We start from the raw sequence: 26,898 nt of genomic DNA on the forward strand, positions 1-26,898 counted from the left end.
TATCTGACTTGAATCCCGTCTCTCGTAGTTCTAACGTGAATTCAATGATTCGCACTGCGCAGTTCTTACAGTGATTGACCCATTGGTCATAGCAACAGATGATGATATTTGGTTGCAAGAATCACTCTCGCCTCGTATGCATCAGTAGTGAACAGAATTATAATGCTACTGTAATCTACCTCCTTTGTTCGTCGGTGGCCTGTGATAACACTCAACGCAAACGGCAAATTTGTAGCTCCAATTGTGCCAAGCTGCAGCTTAATGAAAAAAAAACTCTAAATTCCATAGAACGAGCCCTTTAGAAGCCAGTTTGAAAAGGAACCTTGTCCTCTGCTAGTACTGAATAGAATTTTTCTGTATTCCCAAGACGAATAAAAGCTTCTGAGTTCGGAGTTTGCTGTCATAATGACCAAGTACAAATGAAAATTGTGTAGTTTCAGGGTCTAACCGCAGAATGCCTTGTTTCTCCCTCCATGGCTTCCACCCGAATTTGGAGCAGTGAGGCGATGCCTCCACCACAACCAGTCGCTGGGAATGCGTGAGCAGCCGGCACGGTAACTCAGCGTGTTCGGTCAGAGAGTTAGATGCCCTCTGTAATAAAAAAACTGAGTTAATGGATCAACGACGAACTGAAACGGATGTACTGCGACGTCCGCACCGAGCAGATACAACGAACAAAAATGAGACAAAAAAAAAAAATGTAAATATCAGGGGCCCGGGTTCGATTCCCGGCTGGGACGGAGATTTTCTCCGCTCAGGGACCGGGTGTTGCGTTGTCCTTGTCATCACCATTTCATCCCCATCGACGTGCAAGTCGCCGAAGTGGCGTCATATCGAAAGACTTGCACCCGGCGAACGGTGTACCCCACGGGAGGCCCTAGTCACACGACATTTACATTTTTGCGAGATTGTCTGACCAAAAGCGTCCAGAGAAGATGCTATAACGCCTGAAAGCTCTTCCGCCTGCATTCCTCCGTCTTGGGCTTGGCTCAAAACAGCATTATCTGGCGCCCACTGGTGTGAACCCCGCAAGTCAAAACTAGTGTCCTAACACCACACCACTGCACTGTCCGTGCGTTTCGTCTAAAGGGGAGGTGTCTCTGCCGGTCTAGCTGCACACTACTGAAGCGACGCCACCTGCTTCTTACAGGTCCCCGGTCACCCATGCAGTTTCTGAAACGACCAGTGTGAGGCTCAGGAGCATTCTTATGTGGCGCCACACTGCCAGCCAACTGACAGACTGGGACTCATTTAACTATTTGTCTCACACACAGAGGCGAGAGAACCGAAATTTCGCCAGCACGCTACTCCCAGACCATCACATGCAGCACTGGAATCCTAGCTGCAAGATAAAGTAATGAAATCAAAATTAACTGTAGCACCATTACACCTGGACATCGTAGCGACTCATTTAGTAATACATACAAAATTTACATTAAAATGTAAACACTGTCTCGTAAATTCTAATTTACTTGGTAGAAATCTTGAATTACATTGTGAGGAAGAGCCCCACACCAGGGAGAGAAAACAAGAACTGACAAAACTCGAAATGGCATCGATGTTAGAGACAGCAAACAAAATAATATAAAGGGAAGGATAAAATACCACAGCAAAAAAAAAAAAAAAAAAAAAAAAACTGGAAACCAAACTATAATGAAGGATAGGGAATAAGTTGAAATACGTGAAACATAAACTACAGAAAGTTCAAATACTCTATAGTTTGTCATCTTGTACACAAAATTAGACGACTTACAGATAATATTGAATATATTCAAAAAATTGTAGCTTTGCATGCAACCTAATCGTTATAGAGCTCTTTTTCGGTAGCTCAGAAATCACTAGCCAGCAGTTCATATGTGAAATGATCACATTAGAATAATTTATGAAGGAAAAATGTTGGTCGCAAACTGAACGTAATGTATCATTGGGGAACTATACGAATGAGGGCTGTAACTGAGGCATTGTTGTACTTAAAAACACAAGTTTAGGATCTCCAAACGACTCTTTGAAAGCTCCATAAACAGAAAATTTCAGAAGGTGGACTGTTTTATACCGTACCAACGAAACAGCAGCGCAAGTCAGTAACAGTAGCAATCCATCCTATTTCCATGCAGACAACGTTACTGTGACCAGCTTAGTTGAAAAGTTTCATCTCTTCGTTCTGTTGGTGAAACAGTAGTTTAGTTAATTTTTTCTCTTGGTGAAACAGTTTATTTATTTATTTGCTAATTTTTATTTTGTTGTCAGTGACAGTTCCACCTGTTATTAACGGTTGCATGAAATAGTGTAAAGTAACACATAGCTGATGTTCATTGTTTTGTTACCTGCAGTTCAAAATAATATTTTTCCAGTAAAATATTTTTTAATGTTTTTCAGATGTCTGCTGGCCTATCCCAGAGTGCTTGAACAGAGGTAAGGAAAATATCTTATTGTACACCTATACCAGAAAAAAGTATCCAAGAATAACGGAGAACTTATTTCTCACTATGTTTCTTGCTTATCAAAGTACTACGATCAATTTTATCACCAATTTGACAGCTCCATTCAAACGAAGATTTCTATGAATTGACGTTTATTTTTATTATTTTGGAAATTAATTTAAGTCGCTCCTGAGACAAGATGTAGTACTTTCTCTTGTGAATCTATCTATTGTCATTTATTTCTCTACAGTGTAAAATAAAATGAATATAAACCCATGCAGTTCATAACATTCTTAGAGGACTGCTGTTTAAATGTGATCATTTATGGATATTACCTCACTGCGCAGCTAGAAATTGAGGTCATGACGACTAAAGTTTCGTCTCGAAAAGTTGCACAGTAACCCTTCTATTTCCGAACGAGAAGCTGAGTAAACATCATCACACATTATCTCATGAAAACTTCCCTGATAACTATCAGTGCGCAATAATTCAGGCTGTGTCCTCCTTTCGCCTTTATGACAGCTTGAACTCGACTAGAGACAGTTTCAGTGAGGGGTCTGAATGACTGTGGAGAATTGCCAGCCCAGTCTTATTCACTAGCCGACAGCCGAGAGAGCAGTGTTGTTGGACACTTCGATCTGGATCGAAGTCAACGTTATATCTCATCCTAAAGGTGTTCTACTGTGATACGCTGGGGACACTGGTTAGATTATTGCAGCCTCACCGATGCTGCTTTATAACACAGTGCAGTGTTCATCAACGCTGCACCCAATTGAGTAAAATGTGTTTATATCTTTCTGCATTTAGCGTTTTTTAAAGCACAATTAGGGAAACATATCCTAACCACTAAACACAGCCCCATACCATAGCATCACCTCCTCGGTACTTCGCTGTTGTCACTACACATGATCACAGGTAACGTTCTCCAAGCGCCTTCCAAACCCAAACATTCCTGTTGGACTGTCGCACGGTATATCGTGACACATCACTCGTTTCACATCGCCCAATGTCCAGTGATGTTGCTCTTTACATGACCTCAAGTGTCCTTTATCGTTGACTGCAGAAACTTATGGTGTATGAAGAGCTACTCGAGCACTGTGCATGACTCTTTTTAACTCCCTACAAAAAATTATTACGTTAGCTGAACAGCTGGTGATACTTTGGAACTAACAATTGGTTCCGCCGACTGACTGCATTCAATTTTACCACCCTTCCAACTGGTGACGGTTGCTGCCCGCTACGACATGAGGTCTTGGTTTAGTCGTGATTGTTCCTTCGCGTTTTCATTGCAAATCACATTTCTGACATTCGGGTCGGATAGCTTTAGAGGCGTTGAAATGTAACTGATGGAGTTGCTACTCAGGTGAAATCGAATGATTAGTCGGTTTTCGAAGCCATTCGGCTCCCCTAACAGTCCCATTATGCTGTTACGGCTTCTGTGCTAACAACGCAACACTCAACGCTTCATTCTGTACTGGTAGGTCTGCTTGTCGTGAGAGATAGTGGTCAGTTCGACATCACGTAAAGGCTTCTGGAATATTTTGATCAGATAGTACAAATTGGCGGCCTGCCATCGCGGCAGCTTCAAATCAAAACACTGCTTTACCATGGAAGTGAGTAGACGTACTTATTTGTTGACGTCTCTTAATTCTCGTTAGATAGTGAGGGGAAAGCGTAAAAAACAAAAATACTGCTAGATGAGCTTATATCATGTAACTTATGAAGAATACATATTTATGGACCGGCCGCTGTGACCGAGCGGTTCTAGGCGCTTCAGTCCGAAACCGCGCTGCTGCCACGTTCGCAGGTTCGAATCCTGCCTCGGGCATGGATGTGTGTAATGTCCTTAGGTTAGTTAGGTTTAAGTAGTTCTAAGTCTAGGAGACCGATGACTTCAGATGTTAAGTCCCATAGTGCTTAGAGCTACTTGAACATATTTATGATGGTAAATCTGTCTTGCTGAGAAGTTGCTTTCAGATTATGATTTAAGCTGTTTTTCATACAGTAATTTGGTTATCACGGGAAGGTTTATGAACTGCATATATTTCAGTGTAAATATATTAAACACTTAATCGGTACAGATCTTTTCGTAGGTGATTGTCTACAACTGTTAAACAATTTGAAAAAAAATCATATTTCTGGAATCAGCGGAACAATTTTATGTTTATTTTCTATGGTGGAAATCTATGTTTGAACCACTGATGTACAATGTTTTTCTCCTTGAAGATCGGACCCGGTAGAGAATATAAAATAGTACAGCGGATACGTCGAATACGCTTCTTCCAAATTTAATGGACAGTTTTAGGAATCAAGTGCGTTAGTCGTCTGTTAGGTATTTCGTAAGGCACTGTAAGTGTGACACAAACTTTGAGGACAATTACGGTGAATGTACTAACGGAAGAGTGGACGCTGGACTGAAACTAAATTCGCAGAGTAAGGTATTGATATCTGCCAATTAATGAAAAGTGGAAAGACTAGAATTTATGATCCTCCAAGTGACTGAACTTACTCGTATATTTGGTGTTTATTGCAACTGTGAACCACAACACTGTACATTACGTCTATGATGTCTATACTCTGTCCTCTAGTACAAACTGCAGGCTGAATATGGATGTATCGAGAGAAGAAGCTGGGGCACCTACGTGGAATAGTGTTGATTTTCAATGGCAGGATGTGTAATATGAACTTAAAGATCTTTTTTTTTCGTGGTGTTCCCATATTTATTATAAATGTTCTGTTCATATTCGATACGGACCACGTTAATGCTTATGTGCGGCACCACATGTGGACTGTGGGATTAATTTTCATCTTACAATGTTGCGGCCTGTTAAATAACGTTAATAGGTATGTCACATGTAAAGATTATACAGTCGAAATTGTCCAGTAGCAAATAAACTGAAAATTGTTCACCCGTTAAAGACAATGTGTCCTTTTGAAAAATACCTGGAGGCTGCGGACTCGGGTACAAACAAGTTTTCCACGTATCACAGTTGATATATCCTCATAGCTTACGACGAATCTGAGTTCTACCGGAAAAACTGTTAATGAGACCAGTGTGTCTTACTGAACAAACCAGTAACGAATGCATAATTAGCTTTGATTCAACATAGAAATTCAGTTTAGGTATGGTAGACTTCCCACGCTAACGTCCCTGCCGCAATGGTGTCACCGATTCCCAGCAGCTCACCGAAGTTAAGCGCTGTCTGGCCGGGCTAGCACTTGGATGGGTGTCAGGTCTGCCAGGCGCAAGCGGGGTGCACCGTGCCCTTGTGAGGCAAACTGAGGAGGCACTTGATTGAGAAGTAGTGGCTCCGATATTATAAACTGGCATACAGCCGGGAGAGCCGGGAGCTGACCATGTGCCCATCCAATCCGCATCCTGTGACGCCTGTGGACTTAGGATGACACGGGGAACGGTCGGTGCCGTTGGGCCTTCATGGCTTGTTCGGGTGGAGTTCAGTTTTTCTAAAGATCATCATGAGACTGTTTCAACTACAGGCCACATGTGCTGTGGATACGTATTAGGTGTCTTTAATGCAGTGGTTTCCATCGCCTTCTGCATCCGCATGTCGTTAATCATTGCTGCTTCTTCCGCCTTTAGGGGTAGTTTCCCACCCAGAACCTCTGTCTGCTCCTTCGCCCTCTTTAAAAGGCCGTTGGCAAAATGAGGGTGAATTCTTATACCGGAAGGTGATTTTTATTCAAAATTAAAGAGGTGGCGTGGCTCGAACCTGAAACCGAAGACGTGATTACTAATCAAAGTCAACGGGTACTGTAACATTGGCACAGTATCGAGCTATTTTGGATATTGGGAAATCTCATGCTCCTTCTACTGTGGGAACAGGTTGCCCTGCACTAGTAATTTGACGTTACGGGAAATTGGGGAAGGAAACTGGCCATTTCATTTCAAAGGAGTCAGGTGATTTAGAGAAATTACTGAACATTGAAATCTTGTTTGCTGGTCGAAGATCTAAGTACACACCTTCAGAAAGAGACTGAATTTGTTAATGAAGAAACCTGTATACGCAAACCATCAGTAGAAAACAGATTCACTGAAAAGAACTTTTGTCCCTCCGAGTCTTTCTTACTGTGAATGTAAACCTAAAAAATGCCAAATCAAATATTTTAGTAATTCAGGCTGTTTTAATTGCCTGATTGGAGTGATCATAAACTTTTTCTTTGGGCTGCCAGTTTTGCTTTAGCAGGCCGATGCGCTTGATGTAAAAATTTAGTCCCGAAGTCAACAGACAGCGAAATTGAAGAAGAGTCCATACTGGGTTTCCCCGTTACCACTACTTGTTTATTTTCTCTACTGAAGACAGAGGTAACGCCTTGATATATCATGACATATGGAATGATGCTTTTCTTCTTGTACATTCTGAACACAATATGCACGGATTGCTGAAATTGTTGACATTTCAATATAATATTATAAGCCGAAAATAAAAACTAATGAAATAAAATTCTTCTTAGTAGCAAACAGTGATCGCTAATTAATACAGGAGCGAAGACTATTTTCTAGTTAGAGGTCGTTATGTTTCAGGACAAAGGACGCATTGCGAAAATTAGAGAACAACTTTCCGTTGCTTAATTCACATATCACATCAAGAGAAGTTATTTTGGCGGCTATACTGACCAGCACCAAAACGAGAATGGCACTAGGTGCTTATTTGTGTGGCGTTTGATTGTCTGTAGGCCGTGAGCGTGATAACGGATCAAAAAGATGAAAAAAGTGATGGAAATTTTGATAGGCTTGATGAAAGACAAACTTAAAGACGAAGAAATGAGGAAATATCCAGATGCTCCTAAGTGAAATTTGCTTACGTTAGTGACAATGTGTGAACCTTATGGAAATTGCATATTGCCAACATATTCGTCGCGAGATATTCAGCGACCTTTTCGATACGTAAAATTTGCTTTTGTTTTTCAATTTGGTTAGATTTTAGTTTTTTATCACTAATGTCGATTAAAATCGATTTTCAGATCTGTGTATTTTCTAATGTGACCTGTAGTGCACATATGGAACTATGGTGTACTATACAGTATTAGTATGTGTAGTTCCACAAAAACCAGATGGATTGCTTAAGCACCTATATCAATATTGATTCAAACCAGTCACATCAGAAAAATAAATGTGCTACAGAGACAAACAAACGTAAATTTTAAACACAATCTTATAATACAAAACATACTTATACATCATTAGTAGGTTGTATTTCAATTGTTACTTACTTTTATCTTTAACATCATATGATAACAATGTCATACAGTTAAAACTGTGCACTATATAAAAAGAAAACGAAGAGTTTCCTATGACTACAACATAAATAAGTCATATATAAAATCACTCAAGTCATAGAAACACCTCAGTGCAACAGTTTGTGAGGATATAAAATGAAATGATCTCGCAGATCCATGGGTAAAGTAGATCGCAGATTTTCGTTCATTGGAAAGATACTGAGACAAATACGATGAGTCTACGAACGAGATTTCTTATCAAACATTGTATGACCACAAATATAAGTAGATGTTATCAGGCAGCAATCTTTTCTCGCTGGTGACACCAAATTTTATACATGGTGACTCTGGCAGGATATATGATTGTTTATACAGGGTGACCCTTAGGCAGTAGTGGAAGAGGCGGTCAAATGAAAACGAGACATGAAGAAAAGTAAACTTTTTTATTTCAAAAGTAATTGTCGTAATAGTTGGTACATTTATTCCACTGTGAGAAAAGACGGTCAGTTGTTTCATGAAAAAAAATGTGGAGATGAAGCAGGTCGATGGCCCGAATTTCTGTTTTGAGGACTCTGATAATATGTAAATTACATGGGGACAGATCGCGACTCAATGGAGGATATGTAAGGGCTTCCCAGCCATACGTCTGCAACGTACTTGAAACTGCCTTAGCAACAAGTGGTTAGGCTCATGTGCTGCCAAGGTTGTTTGATGAAGAGATGCACACCTGCGAACAGTCATGGCTCCATAAGCAAACTGTTGGACAGTTACTCAAAAGTACTGCAATATCCGTTTCTTCAGACATGCATACATGTCTGAAAGGACCAAATGATGGTACCGATTTGCTGCTGTAGTAAAGTTACGAAATTTTGTTGTACTTGTGAATGTTTCTTATAGTAACTGTGGTAGGCATGTACATCATGCCTGTTGGTGACATATGAAAATTTGTGATGGACGGGAATTGGAATCCTAATTTCCCGCTTCTCGGCTAACCGAGCACTCTCCAGGCCCAATCCAAACCTCCATATGCCATAGTGCCTACTCATCTATTCATAGCAGCTAACCGGGATTCCCGCAACACTGTTAACGAAAGTAACACGTTCAGCGTTAATATTATCATCGTTTTGCCAATCTTAAGTTGTAATAATTACAATTACAATTAATTATTACTGTAAATAAAATACTTGTTATTACATTGGTGACAATATGTAGCTGTAGTAATATTACAAAATTTTGACGCAATCACGAATAAGTTTGACATCAGCTGTATTAGGATGGAAAACATACCTACTAGTGATACATAAAATTGTGGTTTACATAACATTGGATTGGGCCTGGAAGCATGTAGAAATAACCGAGACTGTTAAAGATGACCGCTCGCAATAAGTGGGATATTCGAGTTCGAGTTTGGATGCGGGGCAAATTTTCACGTGTAAGTAGTAGCTGTGATCTCCGTGTCCAATGTAGCTGACGTCAAAAATATTCGCTATTGCGACAAAATTTCGTAATTTACAAGTCACTGGTATGGATAAAAACGGAGTCATGACACATTTGCTACAATTTTCTGAGCAACTGTATATTACGTTTAGGAACAAAAAGTAACAATCCCACATAAAACTTTGTCTTGTTCGGAATAAATGGTTGTAGTTCCGTGATAAGTTGCAGTGAGAATTACACATTTTATTTCTTGATGGTGACTAGTTTCGGAAAATGTATCCATATTCAAACCATTCTACAGTTGGAATGACAATTTTATACAAACGAGGCACATATTTGTAGTACAATACTAAACTAATATACATGTAAGGTGAACAAAAAAATACACTACTGCCCATTAAAATTGGTAAACCACATAGATGATATGCTACAGGCGCGAAATTTAACCGTCAGAAAGAAGATGCTGTGATATGCAAATGATTAGCTTACCAGAGCATTCACACAAGGTTGGCGCCAGTGGCGACACCTACAACGTGCTGACATGAGGAAAGTTTCCAACCGATTTCTCATACACAAACAGCAGTTGACCGGCGTTGCCTGGTGAAACGTTGTCGAAATCCAATGACTGTTAGCAGAATATGGAATAGGTGGGTTCAGGAGCGTAATACGGAATCCCAACGGCCTCGTATCAGTAGCTGTCGAGATGACAGGCATCTCTATCAGCATGGCTGTAACGGATCGTGCAGCCACGTCTCGATCTCTGAGTCAACAGATGGGGACGTTTGAAAGACATAAACCATCTGCACGAACAGTTCGACGACGTTTGCAGTAGCATGGACTATCAGTTCGGAGACCATGGCTGCGGTTACCCTTGACGATGCATCACTAACAGGAGCGCCTGCGATGGTATACTCAAAGACGAACCTGGGTGCACAAATGGCAAAACGTCATTTTTTCGGATGAATCCAGTTTCTGTTTATAGCATCACGATGGTCGCATCCGTGATTAACGACATCGCGGTGAACGCACATTGGAAGCGTGTATTCGTCATCCCCATACCGGCGTATCACGCTGCGTGATGGAACGGGGTGCCATTGGTTACACGTCTCGGTCATCTCTTGTTCGCATTGACTGCACTTTGAACAGTGGACGTTACGTTTCAGATGTGTCACGACGAGTGGCTCTACCCTTCATTGGATCCCTGCGAAACCCTACATTTCACCAGGATAATGTACGGCAGTATGTTGCAGGTCCTGTACGGGCCTTTCTGGATACAGAAAATGTTCGACAGTTGCCCTGGCCAGCACATTCTCCATATCTCTCACCAATTGAAAACGTCTGGTCAATGGTGGGCGAGCAACTGGCTCGTCACAATATGCCAGTCACTAGTCTTGATGAACTGTGGTAGCGTGTTGAAGCTGCATGGGCAGCGGTAACTGTACACCCCATATAAGCTGTGTTTGACTCAATGCCCAGGCGTATCAAGGCCGTTATTACAGCCAGAGGTGGTTGTTCTGGGTACTGATTTCTCAGGATCTATGCACAGAAATTAAGTGAAAATGTAATCATATGTCAGTTCTAGTGTAATATATTTGTCCAATGAATACCCGTTTATCATCTGCATTTCTTTTTGGTGTAGCAATTTTAAAGCGCAGTAGTGTATGATTGTTATTTAGTTTAACGTGTTGCCTTACAAGTTAGCTACAGTATCGTTCGGGTGACAATACAGGCGATAGCCTACAAAAACTGCCCCTGCAATGATGATGAAAGCGGCACTATGGCCAACTCAACAATAGTAAATGGACCATATAGGACGGACTATAAAGAACTGTTGTCCAGGGACTCCAGTGTTTGCCAAGCAGATCTAGACGCCACTGACGGCGGCACATGTAAAAGATAAAATGCTTACTGACTAAGCAATACATTCTTCTTTCTTCTTTCATTAACTTGATAAATACATAAAAAAGCCTACAATGCAAATAATTCTTACGCTGAGACCACTCGTTGGTCTCTAGTCTGCCGAACTGCATCATAGTGCTGTGCGTTACGTCATGACATGACGTCAACTACAGACAATGGTACACCTGCACGAGCTATGCTCATTAGTTATACTATTATACAATGCACATTGTTTATGCCCTGTACCTAAAACGTTACTTGTCTTTACTGCAACTCAAAACCAAAAAGTGCGGCAGCCCCGCTCTAAAAATAAATTAAACTGCCAGTTTGCAAAACTACAGACCCCGAAGCAGATCATCTAAACAGTAATACATTAATTTATATTCAGTTCCATAACGGAGAAGAGAATTGTCTTACATTCATTCAAAACACAGTGACCAAAAATTACATCTGACCATAATAATCTAAAGCCACAAGGTGCAGCATTATGCTCGAAGACTAAAAAGTAGAACGAAAGAACCAGCTTACAGTAAATCACCCGTAGATAAGCCATTTACAATAGATTTACATAGTGTTACACACTGTGCTCCAGTGAGGTAGGTGAAGGTAATCCTCTGTTAATAGAATCATCGGATGTTTTATGGAGGGGCATGGGATCAGCACAGAGCTATTCCTGTCGTCATCTGGTTTCTTGAATTTCGAACCGCTGCTAATCGGTCGAGAAGCTCGTATGTTGGTCCCACGAGGCTGAGTGTACCCCGTACTAGTCCACAGGCGAAGGTAAAATTCATGGAAGTACCGCGAATGTGGTGGGTGCACTGACCGCTCAGTCGTAGAGGCGGACCTTGTTTTTACTCATTCATAAACGTCCCTAATGTCCTAATGAGACTTGTTATCTTAAAATTTCGGTTGTTGCATTTCTTTCTGCAGGTATATGTGGCACCACAAATTTACCAATGTATTCTATGGAAATAATATTTTCCTCATTCAAATAGCCAAAGAAATTTTCTGTACACCTTAAGTCTTATGCGGAACTCTCTGCAAACATAACTTATTTGTATGAACTTACCTTCTGTTAATCTGCTCTTCGGAGCCGTCGGTGGTAGCAGAAAGATTTCAAGAAATCCACAAACTCGTTTCCCCATCTAAACAAGGAAAAGAAGAAAAAAAAGAAAAATATAATTTTCTGACCAACATGGTGACCCTGGCAGGATATATGATTGTTTATACTGGGTGACCCATAGGCAGTAGTGGAAGAGGCAGTCAAATGAAAACGAGATATGAAAAAAAGTAACCTGGATTTTTACTCCAAAAGTAGTTGTCGTAACTGTTGTTACATTTTTTTCTACTGTGAGAAAAGACGGTCAGTTGTCTGATGAAAAAATTTGAAGGCGAAGCAGATCGACGACCCCGAATTTCTTTTTTGAGGACTTTGGCAATATTTCCTTGTCCGACATTAGTGTAAGGCGCGCCCATATAGCTTCTATCACCAATGGAAGCACTCATGAAGAACACATCACAACTATGTGTAGTAGGTTGAACAGATTTACAGCAGACCTCTGTGATAAAGCTATACGTGAGTCACCATGTTGTCCGGTTTCGCGGTATGTTATTTTAGCTAGCTTCCTCTCTTTTCATTGTCGGTCGTGGTGTACAGCAGTCAACGCAGGCATCAGGGTTTTCTGACCGATTCCATGAAAATATATGCAGTGGTGAAAACCGGTTTAAAGGCAAGGTTACTATGAAAGCAATGGCGCAATGTCTGAACGACACATGTATTGAATTTATTATGAAAATAGTAGATTCATAAGAGATAAACAGTCATGACGAACTTGCATAGTTTCGTAACACGAGTAAAAAATATTGGCTTTTGAATTTCCTGGATAGAAACTGGTATAAAGGCACTCACTGTCCTGCTGCCACTGCATTTTTGGTACTTTATCCAACCTCCGTTCTTTCAAATTACCTAAAAAATTCTCTTCGGCATTGATTTTGTTATGGCTTCTAACTCTTGCAGTGAAACTGCCGCCCACTCTTCTTCTCCAATAGCTCTTTTCAGGTCACATGCGGCCTCAAATTGCCTTCTATTGTGATAAACACTCCTTGTATGTATGACGCAAGTGTTTTTCACGAGGTGCCAATTCCGACTACGTGCAGGCCAGGGAAAAATATTGTAATCTTTATCTTCAAACCATTTTTTGCTTGTAGCAGAAGCATGCACAGATGCATTATCTTGTTGAAAAAATTAGGCTTTTGCGTTCTAGGTTCTCGCGCATTCTAATCAGTTCTGTTTCTAGCATCTCAGTGTACGCGTTTGAGTTCATTCTAGTGTTGAGCCAACAAATGCGAGATTTATCTTTAGCGCAGGAGGCTGTCCAAGTCATAACGCTTCCAACACCAAAATTTCTGCTCATTGTAGCGTTCTGCTCTGTTTCAGATCATACCGATGATACTGGTATCCATCTGGCCAGCTTAAGTTAAATCTTCTCATCACTGAAGATCACCTTATCCCATTCTGAAGTCCATGACATGTCTCTTTATGTCTTGGTGTTATAACAGGTTTTTGCAGTCATCTTTTGAAAGTAAGATGTTTTTAATTTGACAAAATTTAACGTACACATCTGGCAGGTACTGGCAACTGTAAATCGGCAACAAGTTGGGAAGAATAAGCGTTTGTGGTCCTTGATTAGCACAAAACTAACCGGTTTCATGCCTCAGATAATTTTCTACTTTGCTCATACGTTCCATTCTGCCTATATCGTGCGCTCAGTGTAATGAAATTATCAGTCACTATACCTGAACGGTTCAACTTCTTGACGATTGGAGAGTCCCATTTCCTTGTACACCCCGATTTTTGCTTTTCCATCACATGAGAATTGTTTGCCGTGTGGCACTTTTACAATCGTGATCTATGTACAGAACACGCATTGCCACTAATGGTGTCTGTTTCTACGTGCAGTAAGGAGATTTACGCACACAATAACACCGCACAGAGCCGGCTGCCTTTATACCGATTACCACCTTCTACCAGCTGAATTATTTACTTTTGTTACATACTGTACCGCTTATATCAAATGCTATACCATTTGATTTCATTTGTCGGCCTGCTGGATGTCATGCTATTGCGTATAATCTTCGCACAGTTGTTCCAACTGACAATTTTAGCCGGCTGAGGTGGTCGAGCGGTTCTAGGCGCTACAGTCTGGAACCGCGTGACCGCTATGGTCGCAGGTTCGAATCCTACCTCGGGCATGGGTGTGTGTGATGTCCTTAGGTTAGTTAGGTTTAAGTAGTTCTAAGTTCTAGGGGACTTATGTCCTCAGAAGTTAAGTCCCATAGTGCTCAGAGCCATTTGAACCATTTGGCAATGTTAATTTTCCTGCAAATATCCATGTTCAAATTGCTCTTCACACTGTAAGACTTAACATCTGAGGTCCTCACTCCCCTAGAACTCACAACTAGTTAAACTGAACAAACCTAAGGACATCACACACATTCATGCCCGAGGCAGGATTCGAACCTGCGACCGTAGCGGTGGCGCGGTTCCATACTCTAGCGCCTAGAAGTGCTCGGCTACACGGGTCGGCTAAATATCCATGTCTTTATACTGATTTCCACTACTTTATATGGTGACCCTGACAGGATGTATGAATATTGATGTAACTATATTTTTAGCCAGTTTTCTCTCCTTGCATATTGGCCGTTTCGTACAGGGGTAAAGAAAGCTTTAAACATGTCGATATGGGATTCACACTTTTCTCACTGATGATACGAAAATTTCTAGTGCATTCATTTAAAGCATACGGACATCAAATTCGTGCATATTTCAGTTGTTATAAGGTAAGCGGTTTATGAAACCGCTCATTAGGAGGACGTTAAATAATGAAGTAAAAGGATTGGGGCAGTGTTGAAGCAGAAAGTTATGTAAGCACGTGGAAATGGCGAGGCGTCGGCGCATGTGCGCAGTTGACGGGAAGTGGGCGACCGGGACACACATTCCGGGATGAGCGCTTCATTACCCTCGAACCACGTCTGCGGAACGGCTCTAGAGGAGCCGGTGGGAGAAAAAACAAAAATGCGCTCAGGGGGACGTTTTAGAAGGGGGGACCTCCCAGCAAATGACGTACTTTGGTGTCGCGACACGGGCGTGCAGCAGAGCCATCGTGCGGTGCGCTCCCCGGTTGCCTATCCCAGCACAACACAGGGGCGGCGCGCGCGCTACTCCGGCGTATTCATGGCGGGCGCAGCGAACGCGGCGGCTCAGCTGCGCGCGCGAGGAGCGGCCGCATTTAAAATGCATAGAGTGATTTAGTTTGCTAATCTCGGGCCGGTTACGCGAGGCGCGCAGACAAGGTAAACTCCGGCCGACGAGAAGGCAACTCTATAGAATCATAACCGTTTTTAGCGGTGCTGTAAAATTCAGCGCGCTTCCTGTGGCGGCCGGGACGGGCCGCCTGCGCGAGTAAACACGCGCTGGCCTCCTCGCTCCATTTCCACGCATTCAGCCTCCCCTCCCCCCTCCTACCCGGCTCTTGTCACAACCATCCCTCATTGCACATTCTTTCCATGCATAGCGCTTGTTTTCTTCACTCTACTCACCCTCCACTTCTCCTGTCGAACAGTTTGCCACCTCTCTACATTATTCCGTTAACGTTCGACTGACTCACCCACTCACGTCGGCTCCTCTATTCATTTTTTTCCCCTTTTCCATCTTTGATGGATGGCTTTCCGGAAGTTTTTCAGCACACGCAGGGGGAGGAGCTTCATTATTCTATTTCGAGCTTTACTGCACTGGGGCCTAAATAACACGAAAGATTCGGGCGCGCCTTCGCTGTCGCCGACGTTATGGAATGGCGAAATACGGGACAAGCCTTTTGTTTGTGGACCTGCTTGTGTGACAGTATTTTATTTATTTTGATTTCCCTGTCCGTTCAAACAATATTTTCCTGGAAATTGAGGCAGGAATGTCCTGGTTATCAACTTTAATAATAGAGAGGAATTAGTGGCGGGAAGAACAGTAGCGGTCAGGACAGTGATGCATAGAAAAGGATCTTCTAGCATGCAACTTGTTGGTCGCAGAGCGTTCGTGTAAAAAGTCATTCACATTGCTTTACCTTACATAATTCTTACAGCTGGCGTTTGATATGATTGTCATGTTCTATCCAGTCATGTTACTATCCAGAACGCTCTTCGCCATATACGGAGGTACAACACTGGGAAATTAATGCACGTTCTATTCGTAATATTTCACATTGTCTACATCCGTAGCTCTTGTGACAGCGGAATGGTTTGCATAAATGCTGACTGAAGCGAAAAATAAAAAATTGTACCTAGACAGGGATTCGAACCCAGGTCTCCTGATCACGAGGTAGTTCCGCTAACCACTATATCATCCTGGCATAATGGTTTTGGACAACTGCACGGACTATGTTAGCACGGCTCCCTCGTCAGTCCATATTGCCATTCACGCTTCATCCCACTTGGGATTCCCCTATACTCGAGCAGCACTGCAGAGACTCTCTAGCTGAACTGGGATTGCACCTCAGCATCGAAAGAGCCAAACAGTTTCATTTGGTTAAAGCAGCTATGCCTGGGTTTCAGGCAGGATTCCTTGTTTCATTCAATCCTGAGGTTCTATTCCAATACAACTGGACGCTACGATCGCAGGTTCGAATCCTGCCTCGGGCATGGATGTTTGTGATGTCCTTAGGTTAGTTAGGTTTAACTAGTTCTAAGTTCTAGGGGACTAATGACCTCAGCAGTTGAGTCCCATAGTGCTCAGAGCCATTTGAATACAACTGGAGAGGCTCTGCATTGCAGTTCGAGTTAAGGGTGAAAACAAAGTGAGCTCAGACACGAATGGGAATTTGTGCCAGGATGGCGTAGCGCTTAGTTCATCTCCCTAGTGAAAAAGAAATCCAGTTTCAAATCCAGGCATTGGTACAAAGTTTCATTCTTTACTTCAGTCTGCCTATACACTGACGGAAAAAATACCAACACCAACAAGGCGGTGTGCGACGTAAAGTTGGTAGACGTGTTTCTACCTCTGAAAGATGATGTCTATTCAGATTTCGCACTAGCAGCGCCATTATGAGGATGGAAATCAGGTTTTTTCAGAACCATTTATAATGGATCGAATCAGGTTTGCTTTAAGTACATGCTGAAACGATAGTGAGCATTAGTTAATTTTGAATGGGACGTGCTGAGCTGATCTGAACCATTGATGCCTTTAAGGCGACAAAGGTTGAAACGTCCCCTTAGAAAAATTAATGAATTACTGTGCTGATAAACCTCTTACGTTATTTGATTTTCAGACAGCGGAGCAGAACTGAACGTACTCAGACATTTCGCTCTTTACCTATTCTGATCAACACTAAACTGACAGCCAATATTTTTAGCGCAACGCAATCTGACTTTCAATAATCCCTACAAGAGAATGGCCCTGACTAACATTAACCTATACGTTTCACAAATCACTTACCTCACAAAAATCTTCGTCACTCGAACTACTGCAATACAGCGAGCGCCACTATTGCCAGCTAAATAAAATATTCAAACTAGTGAAGGCACTAACTACTGACGGGCATAGTTAGCAAATGAAAGATTTTGATAGAGAACAAACAATGTATTTACCTTAATAGTGTTCAAAAGTCATAATATATATATATATATATATCAGTTCTCCTGACATCCAGTCTTACAAATTTACTGTCTCTGATGGACACACGTCCAAATCCTCCGCTCTCAAAACTCCGCCATCTCTCTCCCCACATCCACCACTGCTGGCGGCTCACATCCAACTGCGCAACGCTACGCGCTGTTAACAGCCAAGTACCCAAAACTACAATAGCGAGTGTTCCAACAATGCAAACCAACCACCCTTCACACAGCACAGTCAGTGATTTTCATATAGAGCGCTACATGGCGTTATCAACATAAAAACCTAAACTGCCTACTTACAAGGTGCTATTATCGACACCTCTCTGTGTTTGAATGGGATCATGTAATAGAACTATGATATGTTCGATGTTCCTTCTGCGATGTTGCAAAACGACTTGGCTGTTGCGGAGCGTCGGGATGGTCGAAGCTGGGACTCCAGATGGCCAAGCTGAAGCCGGGACCCACCTCCGTCTTTCGTCAGGAGGCTGAGCAAGTTCAACAGCGTCAATGGGCCGTGCAGAGCGGTACAGCGGTATTTGGTGGCATTACTTTATTCTCATAATTGACAGTGTTCGATGAGTGCAGCGTAGTGACGGCGGCAGCCCGCTCGCTGTGCTGTGGGCCCAGCCAGCTCAGCAACTCCTGGTATGCCGACACCACCGCGGCAGTCTGCAAGGCCGCTCAGCTGGAACTCAACCACGCTCGCCCGGTCGCCCCCGCCTGCAGCTGCGTATCGGCTGGCGCCGCGCAGCTGCCTACTATTTCGGAGACTGCTACAGTCCCTCGTCCTCGCCGCCCTCCACCCCGTTTGACCTGCTCTGTCCGACTACGGGACGAAGGTGGATGTACTGGTTGCCCGTGGCCTCAGCCGCTGCTGCTCCCAGGGCAGGACCGGACTCGAACCCACGCCCTCCTGGACGCTGCCCCGCAACTTGCTGCTAGTGGCGCTTGCCAGATGGCTTCTGTCTCTGGCACTGCTCAAGCGCTGCTGCGCTTCCAGTAGCGTACGCCTCACCCGGACCCTGGAACTCCAGGTGGGAAGCGAATGTGGCCCGGCCTGGATGCTGCAGACCGCTGCCACGGCACTCCTTCAGGCTGACCGTGCGATCTCCAAGTATCAGGCTGCCGTTCCGTCGTGCCCCGGTGTTGCGTCCCCAGAGGCAGAATACAGCCCAAACAAGTACATAGAAATGAAGTAAGATTTACAGAGAATATTTACGACATTGCTCCCAGACTGGCCCCTATACGCGTGGACCAGCACAGGTCCATCCCGACGCTAGACTGGCCTAGCACACCTTGTTGCAAGGTAACAGGACCTGGATGCTGCAGACCGCTGCCATGGCACTCCTTCAGGCTGACCGTGCGATCTCCAAGTACCAGGCTGCCGTTCCGTCGTGCCCCGGTGTTGTGAGCCCAGAGGCAGAATACAGCCCAAACAAGTACATACAAATGAAGTAAGATTTACAAAGAATATTTACAACATTGCTCCCAGACTGGCCCCTATACATGTGGACCAACACGGGTCCATCCCGACGCTAGACTGGCCTAGCACACCTTTTCCCAAGGTCTGACGCAGTGTCAGAGAGAAACTATGGCAGAGATAAATTCCCAAACGTCAGCCACTGTACGTGATTGCTGCCAGCGGTGGTCACAAGAATGTATTGCCGCAAGAAGACACAGGCTCCATAAGGAGGACCATCGGGTTCAGGGTATGGCTCTGGCTCTTCTTACAGAGTCTGCAGCAGCAGTTCGAGAAGCAGTTGGCAGCAGGGTAACACAACGAACTCATACTAATCGGTCACCTTAGGCACAGCTCCAAGCCAGAGGCCACATAGCGTGTATTCCAAAGACGCAAAACCATTGCCGTTTGCGGCTCCAGTGATCTCAAGCCATAGCTCTTTGTTGGGTTTTCTGGTGCAAACCGGTTCTGCCTCTCTCCCAGAGATAGCCATTGGAGTGCAGTTGAGGGCCTGCAACCAACATGTCTGCGTGCTAGACACACTGGACCTACGCCTGGAGTACAGTTTTTTTTACGACAAATGGTGTCGTACCATAACTGCAAATTTGTACATCAGTTTCGTGATTCGAAGTGTTGTACAGCCATTCACGAACAGTATTCCAGGGAGTGATTTCCAACGGGATAACGCTCGCTCACAGGCAGCTGTTGTAAGCCAACAGGCTTTAGAGTATCGACGTGTTGCCTTGGCCTGCTCGAGCACCAGATTTGTTTACAATTGAGTGCATATGGGACATCATTGGATGACAACTCCAGCGTCGTCCACAATCAGAGTTAGCCATCCCCGTATCGACCGATTACATGCAGCAGACGTTGAATCCCATTCCACAAACTGACATCCGTTACCTCTACAACACAATACGTGCACGTTTCCGTGTTTTTATTCGACATTCTGGCGGTTACATCGGTTATTAAGGTATCAGCATTTAACATTTACAGTGGCTTATCTCGCACTTACATTAACCACTGTTCTTACAAAGGTTAGTCACTTAAAAGTGTTATCTAGATAAGTTCATTCCAGAAATTACATTACTGTACATTTATTATTTTTTGGTGTTTCGATATTTCTCCTTTACTGTATGTAGATCACAGACGTTAGAGACCTAAAAGGTCTCTGGGACCATATAGTTTCATTTTGTGAAATATGTGGTGTTTGTGTATAGTTTTTGTATAAACATCACTCCTTAGCTACAGTTTGTAGATAACGATCATTGATAGCTCCAGTGACAAAATTTAGAAGTATGTTGAGGGATATTTCCTGACCAATTTGTTATGAAACCTTCGAGATCTCTGGTACCGTGTTACCAAGAAAAAATGTGTAATTTTGATTTGTACGGTTCGTTACCCAGTTACCGGTATTTGAACGGTAATACCTTCAGAGGAGTAAAAGAAAAAACTCTAATATTCATCTACCGAAACGTACTAATCAGAACGCAGAGAAATGCAACAACCCTCGGTGCCGCGATGTGACTGCTGCTAGTGCGGAAAAAGCACAGCGTACTATCACCGTGCCTTTCTTCCACTGATGGTTGGTTGGTTGGTTGGTTTGGGGAAGGAGACCAGACAGCGTGGTCATCGGTCTCATCGGATTAGGGAAGGATGGGGAAGGAAGTCGGCCGTGCCCTTTCAGAGGAACCATCCCGGCATTTGCCTGGACTGATTTAGGGAAATCACGGAAAACCTAATTCAGGATGGCCGGACGCGGGATTGAACCGTCGTCCTTCCGAATGCGAGTCCAGTGTCTAACCACTGCGCCACCTCGCTCGGTCTTCCACTGATTTCAGCCAATTCTCCACCAATACATCTACCAATACTGCTGCGTACCGGTATTAACGTACCATCGACACTGACGGAAAGAAAAAATCCGTGGCAGAAATGAGCAGAACGAAATGCAAGACTGGGCATTATTGTGGTCAGTGCCAAGTACCGCAGTGAATAGAACAAGTTTTGTCTCCAAACACGACCAATAGCGCACACAGTAAACATTTGTGCTGTTGTGCAGATTTTATCAGTGCAATAGATGTACAAAGACAAATGGAGGTAAGAAATCAAACAAAATATAATTACTCTGAAACAAACCAACAGAGACCAAGAATTGCTTATACCAAAATACTCAAAAAATATTCCGGAATAACCATCAGATTTGTGTTGACAGAGTTTTAGTTCACCCTATACAGGGTGTTTCAAAAGTGATTGTAAATATTCAGGCATATGACAGGTACGATCATTAGAAACTAAAATGTCAAGTAAACATGGGTTCTAAAACGCATACGTTAAGAGCTATGAGATATTCTTGATCTTCAGTATTGTGAAACACATCTCTTCTACTGTAAGCTCTTTGGTTTTCATTCTTCGGTAGGTGTTAGTATGGACAAAAACAAGAAAAAAATTCCTGTAAACATGTGCCCTAAAATGTATACCTTAAAAGTTATGAGCACTTGTTCATTAAAGCACCGAAGATGAACAGGTGCTCATTGCTATTAAGGTATGCATTTTAGGGCACATGTTTACTGGTCATTTTATTCTTGTTTGTGTCCATAATACCACTTCCCAAAATATGGAAAGCAAAGAGCTTGCAGTAGAAGTGATTTGCTTCACAGTATCGAAGATCAGGAACTGCTCATAGCCCTTAAGATACGCGTTTCGTAGCCCATGTTTACTTGACTTTTTTGTTTAGAATGATCATTCCCGTCGTATCACTGAGTACTGACCACGGTTCTGAAACACCCTATATAGAGACTCATTCAGCTGCATCTGCATACGGATTTTACGCAACCCGCAACTCCTCCCAATACCACACACAATATTTTCAAATTCTCTTGCTTGCCAAGTGCATACTATTAATCGCACAAAAAAAATGTACTTAAATTGCTAATTTCAGTCCTGAACTTCATGTACGATAAACATAGAGAATTATAAATCTCTGATTGCCAGATGGTCTCCTTACAAGACTGATGTGGCTAGCACGAACAGCTTCGCTAGCTCTTCATCCGGCACGTAGCCGATAATATATGAAGTGATTCGGTTCTATCTCTTTACTCAATTATTCTTCACAAATTAACACTAAAATGACATTTTAAGTGTGTGGTGATGAATTTTTATCTAGAGGTTTCCCCTTCGATTATAAACTAAATATGAATTATATTTTAGGAGTAATAAGGAAATGAAAATGCGAGTTTTTGTGTTATGGCCCCATGGCAATCCCTCCACCTTCTGTCACAGCAGCCAGTCACGTTACAAGATAATCAGTTGGCGCAGTTTTTCACGGAAGGTGTACTCGGAGTACCATCTACTGTGCGTACTTCACGTTAGGACGTCATGCGTCAGCTACTGCATCTTCGCTCAGCTGTGGTGTGAAGGGTGGGAATAAATACTATTGCTCACTGAATTAGAACTCTTACATGAATCTCTCGCTGACCTGAAGTTGGAAGGAAGGAAGGAAGGAGGTTGGAGCTTAAAATCCCGTCGACGATGATGTCGTTAGTAACAGTGCACAATTTAGAGAAAACACACAAAACCTAAACTAGGACGAAAGAACGGTTGGATCTCAACCGCTGTCTTCCAGACTACGAGTCCAGAATCTTCTACATACTAGTCTAGTACCTTACAGCTCCTCTTCTCTCGGTCAGGTGAAAATGAATGGTGTAAGAATGCGATTGTGGCTCACTTTGTAGTATCATTTGATAACTCTCCTGCCTTGATTTACAATAACCACGAAACGTATGGGTTAGGCCGGAAAACCAGTCATCTACATAACCCATGAGGTACCTCAGGGCATCTCATATTATATTACAATACAGTGTACTTTATGATCCATCCTCAAGATCTCTTTACGCAAAAATATAAAAGCTTTTTTTGTGACATTGTAGGAATAATTGCTGCTGCAATACTGAAAACCACAAATGTCATTGTTTTATCCTTGACAACTGAGGAACTCCTTGAGTGCTTAGGACGATTGTGAAAAAGCTGCGACCCCGGTCTAAACCTGTTTCCGGAAGGTGGCATGCATTTCTTGTGAAATGAGAAGATAATTTTTCAGTGAACTGTGAGAAGTTTCAGTACTGTGAACATTAAGCTAAAGTTGTCTAAAAGTTTGATTTATTTACAGGAATATCTTTCCGGACTATATCGTTTCAAATCAACTTCTTAAGGTTAATACACATTAAGTAACGTCAAAAGCAGAAAGCAAATGGAAAACATACAGTTTCATGCTACTTGATTTTTACTTTTGACAGCCCTTAATGGCATATTATCTTTAAGGACATGATAATGCCGTCTCCAAACAGGTTGTGGTAAATAAATCGCGTACTTTCGACTGTTTAGTACTCATCTATCTTTTTTTAGCTTCTGTGAACTGTATTTTAGATATAATCATGCGTCAGATTCTGCCAGCTGCCTTTTTACCTTTTGTGTTCCTCTCCATTTCCATGTAAGATTTGAGTGATCCATAGACACCTTTATTTCCTCTGAAGAGAGATTTCGATGCGTTACGTTACTAGGATACTCCATGTAATTCTTTTATATTTTTGGTTTAGTCGTTCACTCTGAAACTTCTTCTTCTGGTGCCATGAATACAGTAACTTCAGCTTCTTTTCCTATTTTCCAGAGTTTTGAACGTTGTGCACAAACCATCCATAGTAATACATCTTTGCACCGCATCCTCACATAACGATAACTGACGAGATGTATGTTGTTTTTTTCATTCAAACTAAAAGTCAGCTGCAAGTATAACGCTGTAGCACTTAGGTAGTAATAAGACCGAAATTGTAATGAAAAATGAAAGGCAGAGACATTGTCTGTCACACATGCAAAAGGTCAAGAAATTGACTGCTACTGAGGTAAATTGTTTTATTTTACTTTGAGTTTCTGCCATAAGTGATCATCAGCATAACAATTAATTTTTTTCATCTTAATCGCAATGAACCTTCCTGGCAGATTAAAACTGTGTACTGGACCGAGACTCGAGATCTTTGCCTTTCTAGGCAAGTGCTCTACCGACTGAGCTATCCGTGACTCAGAACCTCTCCTCGCAGCTTCACTTCTGCTAATACCTCGTCTCCTACCTTCCAAACTTTACAGAGTCACTCCTGCAGACCTTGCAGAACTAGCACTCCTGGAAGAAAGTATTTTGCGGAGACATGGTTTAGCCACAGGACGGGGGAACACTTGCATGCGAAAGGCAAAAGTCCGGAGTTCGAGTCTCGGTCAGGAACCAAGTTTTAATCTTTCAGGAAGTTTCATATCAGCGCAAACTCCACAGGAGAGCGAAAACTTCATTCTTCAATCACACTGTCTTTTTATCAGGATGTGACCGATATCACCTGTTGCATCACCTGTAGTTATACAACGATTGGCTATGGAAAGTACTTCAGTATGAACTGCAATATTGTAATCATAAGCAGAATTTTTAAAAATATGTTATTGACAGTTTTTCGACCGCTAAATACCAATGATGATATTACCATTTCAACACCTTACATTACCACGCATAACGAAGCACGACTTCGGCAAAGCCTAGTCTCATTCGAAATGATTACTATAAAGTCGATTCAGATTGCATTTTTTTTAATCTTCGCCAAGTAAAAAGGAACCATTTTTCTCGCCCATTCCACCCATATGGTGACAGGACAATCAGAGAACAGTGATGTTATGTCACATCCTGTTGTAATATGTTGGACTGCAGGTGCTCCAGTAGTTGCGCAGCAGACTGTTGTATCATGTCCAGGTGAACATCATTGTTGACACAAACACGCTGAAGAAGAATGTTGGAGAAATGAGGTAGTTATATATATGTCAGTACCACACATTCTCTTACAACTGTCTGTCTGCCGATCACATGTAGCATGAGGACACTCACATCCTCGTACATGGACATTACGATGGTTCGGTCAAATTTGTTTTCACCACAGCACAATATAACTGAAAACGGTCGCCTCGTTAGCATCTGAAAAAGATGGGCAGGCAGCCCTCTGTTCATGGAAAGTACTACTTATTTCTCTGTGTGACGTATGCCAAGCCACAGCAGTAGGAGATAGGGACGGAAGTTCCCTTCTGTGTTATGTCCCGAAGATTCTTTAAAATTTCATATTTGAGTTGGTCTGTCAACAAGGCTACACACACACACACACACACACACATACACACACACGGCTTTCTACCGTGGCGTCCACGTTGTTCATCAAATTTGCGTCGCAGGTCAAATAAAAAATAACATCATGTGTTATCTTGTCATATATCGAAAAAGGAGTATTAAATGCCTATTGATTCTATAAATTAAAGAACCCTACCGCGTTTTTCTGTCTGTCCGCTATGGACAATCCAAGGGACCGCTGTAGGGATACTGATACGGTTTTCACTAATTGACAGACTGATTTACGTGGAAGTTTTGTGTATATCACTACACATTACAAACAAGTTGTAAGGTCATATATACTTAGTGCTACCCGAGCGAAACTGGGGCGGGTTCTGGTGGGAAGTAATATAGATTCAAAGCTTCAAAGTCTAAAATTGTGAAGATAATTCATCTTAGCAGCTGTCGGTGTTTACAACGCTACGTTCTTTAATACATTTGTTGTTGATCACAACTCATCGACAGGTACGATTTTCACTATGGCCGATGTATTCGTTACGAGAAAAATCAGCAACTATATGGATATTTCAAGTAAATGTGAAATATCGTTTATTTTCTGTTAAACGTGAACATTTTTATACGGTATGGTCACATTCGATCCAACTGGATTATCTTCAGCTCTGTGTAGCTGCTGCACTATATCTGTCGTGTGTGTATCGGGACTAGACATCAGTTACATAAAAATTGGAAATTGGAATTGATGTTAAACGATTTCATAAAGCTGTTTTAAAAACGATTTTATTCATTGCAAGTCAATATTTTTATAGGCACAAAAAGTAATTTTGGATTCACCTTTGCCGCAGATTCCCGTATGGAGGACGTAGTAATAGGCATTCCTGGCGTAGAGAAACAGCAGAAAGACTTGAAAGTAAACCAGTCACCAAATCCGTATGCAACACCAGTTCGGTTCCACAAAGAGTACTTTGCGGTATTGGCCACTTACTCAGCTTGCATTTATCACGAATCTCTCGCCCAATGCAAAGTCCAAAGCGACTGGGAAGAAGTGCAGGTGCTTTCCGTATACAAGACGGGTAAAAGGACAGACACGCAAAATTACTGACCAATATCCTTAACAACAGTTTGTTGCAGAATTCTTGAATATATTCCGATTTCGAATACAATAAAATTACTTGTGACGCAAAAGTTTCTGTCCACAAATCCTAACGCACATAGAAAGCATCTCTCGCGCAACATTCAGCTTTCCTTTCTTCGCATGACATCTAGCGAACCGTGTATGACGGGCAAGAGGCAGCTTCCACATTCCTAGATATCCGAGAACTCATGTGACACGGTGCCCCATTGCAGTCTGTTAACAATGGTACGACCGTATGGAATACGTTTCCAGATACACTCCTGGAAATTGAAATAAGAACACCGTGAATTCATTGTCCCACGAAGGGGAAACTTTATTGACACATTCCTGGGGTCCGATACATCACATGATCACACTGACAGAACCACAGGCACGTAGACACAGGCAACAGAGCATGCACAATGTCGGCACTAGTACAGTGTATATCCACCTTTCGCAGCAATGCAGGCTGCTATTCTCCCATGGAGACGATCGTAGAAATGCTGGATGTAGTCCTGTGGAACGG

General features: G+C 42.4%; 1 long non-coding RNA gene across 1 annotated transcript in view; it reads left to right on the forward strand.

Annotated features, from left to right (window-relative positions):
- Positions 1–26,898, forward strand: part of LOC126416373 (uncharacterized) — a 2,268,185-nt gene that overhangs the window by 735,339 nt on the left and 1,505,948 nt on the right. Inside the window, exon 3 of the long non-coding RNA XR_007575440.1 lies at positions 2,377–2,412. This is a non-coding gene — a long non-coding RNA (uncharacterized LOC126416373). The remainder of the gene's footprint in view (positions 1–2,376; positions 2,413–26,898) is intronic.

Source organism: Schistocerca serialis, chromosome 8 (genome assembly GCF_023864345.2).
Source record: "Schistocerca serialis cubense isolate TAMUIC-IGC-003099 chromosome 8, iqSchSeri2.2, whole genome shotgun sequence".
NCBI lineage: Eukaryota > Metazoa > Arthropoda > Insecta > Orthoptera > Acrididae > Schistocerca > Schistocerca serialis.